Source organism: Chiloscyllium punctatum, chromosome 31 (assembly GCF_047496795.1).
Source record: "Chiloscyllium punctatum isolate Juve2018m chromosome 31, sChiPun1.3, whole genome shotgun sequence".
Lineage (NCBI taxonomy): Eukaryota > Metazoa > Chordata > Chondrichthyes > Orectolobiformes > Hemiscylliidae > Chiloscyllium > Chiloscyllium punctatum.
The window spans coordinates 80,009,912-80,018,259 of record NC_092769.1 but is presented as its reverse complement, the minus strand read 5'-3'; positions in this window follow the sequence as shown (position 1 = coordinate 80,018,259).

Below are 8,348 nucleotides of genomic sequence, written 5' to 3'. Positions count from 1 at the left end.
TCGCCCTCTGTTTCTCGCCCTTTGTTTCTCGCCCTCTGTTTCAGCCCCTCTGTTTCAGCCCCACTGTTTCTCGACCTGTGGTCCATCCCCTCTGTTTCTCGCCCTCTGTTTCAGCCCTTCTGTTTCTCGCCCTTCTGTTTCTCGCCCTCTCTTTCTCGCCCTCTGTTTCAGCCCCTCTGTTTTTCGCCCTCTGTTTAAGCCGCTCTGTTTCAGCCCCTCTGTTTCTCACCCTCTGTTTCAGCCCTCTGTATCAGCCCCTCTGTTTCCCGCCCTCTGTTTCAGCCCCTCTGTTTCAGCCCTCTGTATCAGCCCCTCTGTTTCCCGCCCTCTGTTTCAGCCCCTCTGTTTCTCGCCCTCTGTTTCAGCCCCTCTGTATCAGCCCCTCTGTTTCTCGCCCTCTGCATCAGCCATTCTGTTTCTCGCCCTCTGCATCAGCCATTCTGTTTCTCGCCCTCTGTTTCAGCCCCTCTGTTTCTCACCCTCTGTTTCTAGCCGTCTGTTTCTCGCCCTCTATTTCAGCCCCTCTGTTTCAGCCCCTCTGTTTCTCGCCCTCTATTTCAGCCCCTCTTTTTCAGCACCTTGATTTCAGCGCCTGTTTCTCGCCCCCTGTTTCTCGCCCTCTGTTTCAGCCGCTCTGTTTCTCGCCCTCTATTTCAGCCGCTCTGTTTCAGCCCCTCTGTTTCTCCCCCTCTGTTTCTCGCCCTCTGTTTCAGCCCCTCTGTTTCATCCCCTCTGTATCAGCCCCTCTGTTTCTCGCCCTCTGTTTCAGCCCCTCTGTTTCAGCCCCTCTGTTTCTCGCCCTCTGTTTCTCGCCCTCTGTTTCAGCCCCTCTTTTTCATCCACTGTTTCTCGCCCTCTGTTACTAGCCCTCTGTTTCTCGCCCTCTGTTTCTCGCCCTCTGTTTCTCGCACTGTGTTTTAGCCCCTCTGTTTCTCAACCTCTGTTTCAGCCCCTCTGTTTAATAGGGCGAGAAACAGAGGGCGAGAAACAGAGGGCGAGAAACAGAGTGCGAGAAACAGAGCGGCTGAGACAGAGGGTGAGAAACAGTGGAGAAGAAACAGAGGACGAGAAACAGAGGGCAAGAAACACAGGGACTGAAACAGAGGGTGAGAAACAGCATGTGAGAAACAGAGCGGCAGAAACAGAGGGCGAGAAACAGAGGGACTGAATCAGTATAAAAGTGTATCATAAAACTGAGTACTTTGACTACATTTGTCTTCTATGTTTTTTTATTCATGGACTGAAATATTTTAACTTTGACATTGGAATATTGAAATTTTGTCAGATAATTTATTTTTTACAAATTATTTGGTTCTTGCTTGCTGCAGAATTTTCTGATATAGTCCAAATTGCAACATGTAATATTTTTCTGGCATTATCAAAACTCCTTTCTAGCTCTTGAGATTTAATTGTTGTTGAGCTTATTGTCTGTATGCCATGATTCAAATAATTCTTTTATTTTCAGATTTTACTTCGAGAACATTGGTTTAGCACTGTGTACAAATAATTATTCATCATGCTTGTCAGTCCTGCTTAGTGATCATCTAACTGAAGTGTAGAATTGTATTTGGCCATGGATAACATGACAATTGATTATTGTTGATCTTTCCACAAAGTTTGCTATTCCTTTTACTTTCATGAAGTTAAGGCATAAGTCACTGAACTTAAGATATCATCTTTCAGCTATGCATTGTTCAGTTTATGGAAAAACAATCCTCTTTATTTGTCATCTAAATATATGCTAATTTCAGTATATCTTGTTTGTGTATGTAGTGTGGCTAAAGTGTGTAAAACTGTGCTTGCTTCAATACCCTGAAGAATTCTGTCAATAAATATTTGTTATAAACACAGTAGAAAATAAAGTAAAATTGATACATGGTACTGTATTGAGAGATGGGCATCCCGAATGCAAAAGATTAACCAACATACAAACCAAAACCCAACAATTTCCCAATTTTGTGAGTGATCCTAATCTTAATCCCTGCCAGTGTAATTGTCAATAATCTGTTCATATTCCCTTATTAACATTTTCTTATTAATCTCACAGGTTCACTTAGTTGCCAAAAAAGTCCTCAATTTGCTTGCTGTAATTGGGAGGGAGAGAGGGAGTCCTGGTATATCCTTTAAAATCTCCAATATCATATCAAGGGAACTACTTTTTTATGTGCATGTGTGGAAGTACTGCTGACAGAAATCATGGAATGAAAGGAGTGCTTTAAGGGCATGGAGGTCAGGAAACTTCATGGTTGAAGTTGTCTGGAAGGAAGTAGCATATATTCATCATCCCAAACATTGTCCCCAAAATTGCTCAGCATGGCACAAAATGCTCACACTGACATCCTGATAAGATTTTATATGGCTCAGTGTTACATCTTAGCTGTTTCTGTTCTGAGCTGCTTATATTTAAAATTAAAAATTTCAAAATGAATCACTTCATTCTTACTAGCATTGAATTTCATCTTCAGCACTTTAGTTCAATCCTGAATGCCATCAGTATTGGCTTTCTTCGACCTACCAATGATTTAACTGTCCAACTAACTTTGATTTCAATTGTGAATTTTCTTTTGAGATGTGGATGAGACTGGCTTGGCCAACCTTTATTGCCCATATCCAAATTGCCTAGAAGACTGTTAATAGTGAACCACGTGGCTATTGGTCTGGAGTCACATTAGGTAAGGACAGCATTTTCCTTCCCTAAAGGGAGTTAGAGAACCAGATGGGTTTTTTTCAACAATTGAAATGGCGATCATTAGATTCTTAATTCCTGATTTTCATTGAATTTAAATTCCATCATCTGCCATGGCGGGATTTGATTGCAGGTTCTCAGTTCATTACCTGTGTCTCTGATTCAGTGATAATATCACCTGGAATTGTCTGGTTATACAAAACTATAACCCAATCATTGATACATGTGGTGAACCAACGTAACCTCAGTGCTGAATTCTAAGGAGTACTGCTATCAGTTTCCAATTACGCTGTTGCCTATAACTCCTACTTTGCTATTGTTATTCCAGTATTTTTACTTCACTACTTCGTTATGTATCTTTAAATAATCTCTAGTCGTCTCCGTGCAATACTATAGGTTTTCCTAAAGCCCATTATACTCCATCCACTGTATTCTCCTGATGTACTGTACTTATAATTTCCTCAAAGAATTCAGATTTGCTAAGCATAATTGCATCCCTTGATATTATGCTCTTTTTCTATTTACTGTTTATTGAGATAGTTTCCTCCGTAGTTAAACTAAACTAAACTTAAACTAAAAATAAGTTTGTCATCACAGATGTTAAATTAATTAGCCCGCTTTAAAAAATGCAGATGAGTTCTGTTTTTTTTAAATGGTTGCTACACAGGCTGCATATCTTCTGGCATAAATCAATACTCAATTGAAATCAACAATATAATTTCTAGCATCCACGTAATTTCCTCCATCATAGAATTATAGAACAATATAGCACAGAAGAAATCATCCAGTCATTTATACCTGTGCTTGACGCTATAGAGGACAAAACAATTGCATTTGACTGGCACCTTCAACATTTGCTCCCTCCACTACCATCACCATCTCATCATGGCCTCAGTATATAATTATCTAGATGGTATAGTATAGTAACTCACCATGGCTCCTTCAACATCACCTCCCAAACAATATTTACCATGTAGAAGGACAAGAGCCAGCAGACATATGGCTCACATAATAATCCACTGATTATTACCTTGGATGTTCTGGTTTATGAACATCGCTGCTAGCTGTTCAAAATCTTTCAGCAGTACCTCCTTTCTAGCCTATCAGTGTCATCAATACCAATGTGGATTGTGATATATGGTCTCTCCTGATTATTCTTAGGGAAATCTGTCACAATACACTACTTTGTCTTAAGTTTCATCTACCATGTGTCTGACTATTTCATTAGTTTATTACTGGCATAAATGATAGAAACTTACAGAACAGAACGAGGCCATCCAGCTCAACATGTCTGTGTTGATTCATTGAAAGGGTAGTCATGCTTTGCTCCATGCTAGCTAACTTATACGTTACCCGATAAGATTTATCTTTTAGTACTTATCCAACTTGCTGTTAAAATTATTCAGAGTCATTTCTATAACCATTCCAAATAGAGCTTGATAGAATTTGACAGCAGCCTGAATGGAAGCAGATCATCTCATAAGCCTCTTAGATATTTTACGAGTTACTTTAAAAATATAATGTCTGATTACTGACCCACTTGCTAGAAATACTAGTTATTTTTGATATACTCTTGTTTCTCATCATCTCCTCCAACATTTCTTGGTTCCTGGTGAGTGGTTCTGCAGGATCATTTCCCTTTGATTTGTTAATGTTGTTCAACACTTTCCTACCTAACCTTGAACATTTAATATATTTGTTTATAAAATGTTTTGAGGTCCAGTCAAGTTGCAAGATAATCTTGACTCAGTATTTGCTTTGCCTCCTACATTTTCTATAATCATGCTGATTATTAAATAATTTTTCCATCTAATGGTTGTCAAAAGCCTTATTTTCCATTTCATTGTGATTTTTGTTTATTGTGCCATGGTGGGCCTCTAACTTTCAGAGGTTCTACTGTCGCCCATCAAAGAAAAATGCCATGTTTGTATCTGAACTGTTTGTCCTTTGAATTTGACATCTATATTTTGGCAGCATCATTGAAAAATCCAGGGCAGGATTTTATTTTGCATCGGAACTCTTTTGTTGGGGTCAAATGGGCTGATCTCGAGCAGGCATACGGCAGTGATTTTGCTTGAATTGTTGAAATGTGAAAGGAGGGTTTCTCGGTGTTCTGTGGTTGGATTCTTGCAGCGGAAGCTTCATTAAAAGGGCTTACAGCAGAGAAGGAGCTGCAGCTTGCTGTTATACACATGGAATAGAGAAGTAGCATCCACCTTGAATTATTTTTTCAACAACTTTACAAGGTTAAAAGTAAAGAATGGCCACCACTCTGGAGAAATGCCTCTGGCCACAGCTGCAGCCAGGTATGGGAGCGGGGCTGCTAGTAGCCACAAAGGCAGAAATTGTCAGAATACTGATGTCCAGTAGTGCATAAACCGAAATTGCCTCCCAATTAAACACTACAAGGATGGAAGCCAGTGGTGATAATTTTAATCAGCAAGGAAGGAATTGTCCAATGGCTTGCAGGGTATTAAACCTCCTAAAACAGATGTCGGGTCTGGATCCTTATTTCCACATGCTTCTGGATTTCATCTGGACATGCTTGTAGGTGGGCAGGGAATATTAGAAGCTATCGGGTAAAACATTAACTATGTTTAGAGCTCAATCATCTCTGAAATTAGTGTTGCTGAGGCGTTCTTTGTGATGGACATTGAAATCTGCCACCCAGATTATATTCTGCACTGTCGCCACTATCCACATTTCTTCCAAAAGGTGTTCAACGTGACTCAACACTGATTCCTTAGCCAAAGAAGATGCAGTTGGTGGTTTCCTTGTTCATGATTGGCCTGGTGCCTTGAGATTTGATGGGACCTGGAGTCTATCTTGACGACTCCGAGGCCAACTCCTTCCTGATGGTATAATACCATGATGGTGTACTACCACCTCTGCTGTGCCTGTACTGCAGGCAGAACACGACAAACCTGGAATACTGATGGTGCTGTCTGAGAAATTGGTTGTAATATATAGTTCCATTGGTATAATTATGTTAAGTTTAATCTGGGGCGGCAGGGTGGCTCAGTGTTTAACACTGCTGCCTCACAGCACCAGGGTCCCAGGTTCGATTCCAGCCTCGAGGGACAGTTTGTGTGGAGTTTGTACATTCTCCCCATGTCTGCGTGGGTTTTCTCCCACAGTCCAAAGATGTGCAGGTCAGGTGAACTGACCATGCTAAATTGCCCATAGTGCTAGGTACATTAGTCAGAGGGAAATGGGATTGGGTGGGTTACTCTTCAGAGGGTTGGTGTGGACTTGCTGGGCCGAAGGGCCTGTTTCCACACTGTAGGGAATCTAATCTAATCTGTCTCTATAGCCCCTCCTCCCCGTCTCTAATCCTCGCACTCCCTGTCTCTATATCCCCTACTCCCTGCCTCTATACCTCGCACTCCCTGTCTCTATTCCTCCCACTCCCTGTTTCTATACCTCCTATTCCCTGTCTCTATATCCCCTACTAACTGCATCTATACCTCCTTCTCCCTCTCTCTATACCTCCTACTCCCTGTCTATATATCCCCTACTCACTGTCTCTATACCTTCTCCTCCTTGTCTCTATATCCCCTACTCCCTGTCTCTATACCTCCTACTCCCTGTCTCTATATCCCCTACTCCCTGTCTCTACATCCCCTACTCCCTGTCTCTATACGTCTTACTCCCTGTCTCTATACCTCCTACTCCCTGTCTCTATACTTCCTACTCCCTGTCTCTATATCCCCTACTCCCTGTCTCTATACCTCCTACTCACTGTCTCTATATCCCCTACTCCCTGTCTCTACATCCCCTACTCCCCGTCTCTATACCTCTTACTCCCTGTCTCTAAACCTCCTACTCCCTGTCTCTAATCCTCCCACTCCCTGTCTCTAATCCTCCAACTCCCTGTCTCTAATTCTCCCACTCCCCATCTCTATATCCCCCACTCCCCATCTGTGTTCCTCCCACTCCCTGTCTCTATTCCTCCTACTCCCTGTCCCTATAGCTCCTACTCCCTGTCTCTATTCCTCCTACTCCCCGTCTCTATATCCCCTACTCCCGTCTCTATTCCTCCTACTCCCTGTCTCTATACCTCACACTCCCTGTCTCTATACCTCCTATTCCCTGTCACTATACCTCCTACTCCCTGTCTCTATATCCCCTACTCCCTGTCTCTATACCTCCTACTCCCTGTCTCTAAATCCCCTCCTCCCTGTCTCTATATCCCCTACTCCCTGTCTCTAATCCTCCCACTCCCAGTCTCTATATCCCCTACTCCCAGTCTCTATATCCCCTACTCCCTGTCTCTATATCCCCTACTCCCTGTCTCTAATCCTCCCACTCCCAGTCTCTATATCCCCTACTCCCAGTCTCTATATCCCCTACTCCCTGTCTCTATATCCCCTACTCCCCGTCTCTATTCCTCGCACTCCCTGTCTCTATACCTTGAACTCCCCGTCTCTATTCCTCGCACTCCCTGTCTCTATATCCCCTACTCCTTGTCTCTGTCTATTCCTCTCACTCCCTCGTGCTCTCTATTCCTCCTTGGCTCTCTCCTTCCTCACTCACTCTATTTCTCCCATTCCCTCGTGCTCTCTTTTCCTCCCACTCCTTCACTCTCTCTATTGCTGCCACTCCCTCACTCTCTCTTTCTTCCACTACGTTGTGCTCTCTATTGCTCCCGCGCCCTCTCTCTATATATTCCCTCTCTATTGCTCCACTTCCTCACTCTCTGTTCCTCTACTCCCTCGTTCTCTCTATTCCTCCCATTCCATCTCTCTATATTCCTCCCACTCTCTCCCACGCTATTCTTCTCATACTCCCTCTCCATCTCTCCCACTCTCTCTCACTATCTCTTTATTCCTCTCTCTATATTCCTCCTGCTGCCTATCTCTTGATTCCTCCTACTATCTCCCTATTCCTCCCAACACATTCTCTCTCTCTGTGCCTCTCGCTCTCCCTGTCTCTTCAGCTCTCCTGTCTCTCTTTCTCTCCCTGTCTCTCCTGTCTTTCTTTCTTTCTCTGTTTCCTTCTCTCTTCCCCTTCTCTCTCTCTTTCACTGTCACCTGCTCTTTCCTTTTGTATCTGTCTTCCCCACGCTCTCCTTATGTCTCTCTCTCTCTCTTCCTTTCGATTTCCCCTTCTCTCCTTGTATGTTTCTCACTCTCCCACTCTCTCCGTTTCTATCTCTCTCCTGTCTATATTTAACTCTCTGTAAGTTGTCTCGATTGCCTGTCAGACAGGATAAGTAGGGAACAGCTGAGCCCCGCCATTCTGAAATTTAATACTAACCTTTCACCATGACCCTTCAGCCCATCAGTGTGATTGGTTGTGGCTCGGTTGGGGCAGGGAATGACCTTTGACCTTTTTCCAGGACTAACATAGGACTTAAATTCCCAGCCTTAAACCTTTAGGGAACTGAGGTGGGGGCAGGGCTTGATACAGAGACAGAATAAAGAAACAATTGTCTCTGAGCCTCACTTTTCTCCCCGAATGTCAGAAATGGTAATAGCAATAGAAATCAGGAAGAGTATCTCAAATGCAGGAGAGAGGCTAAGGCTGGAATAAGGAAAGCTAAGAGGCAGAACGAGGAAAAAATGGCAGGCTGCATTAAAACAAATAGTAAAATGGTTTTCAAGCATGTTAAGGGTTAAATATGGCCCATTGGGACTAAGCAGGGTGAGCTGCTCACTGA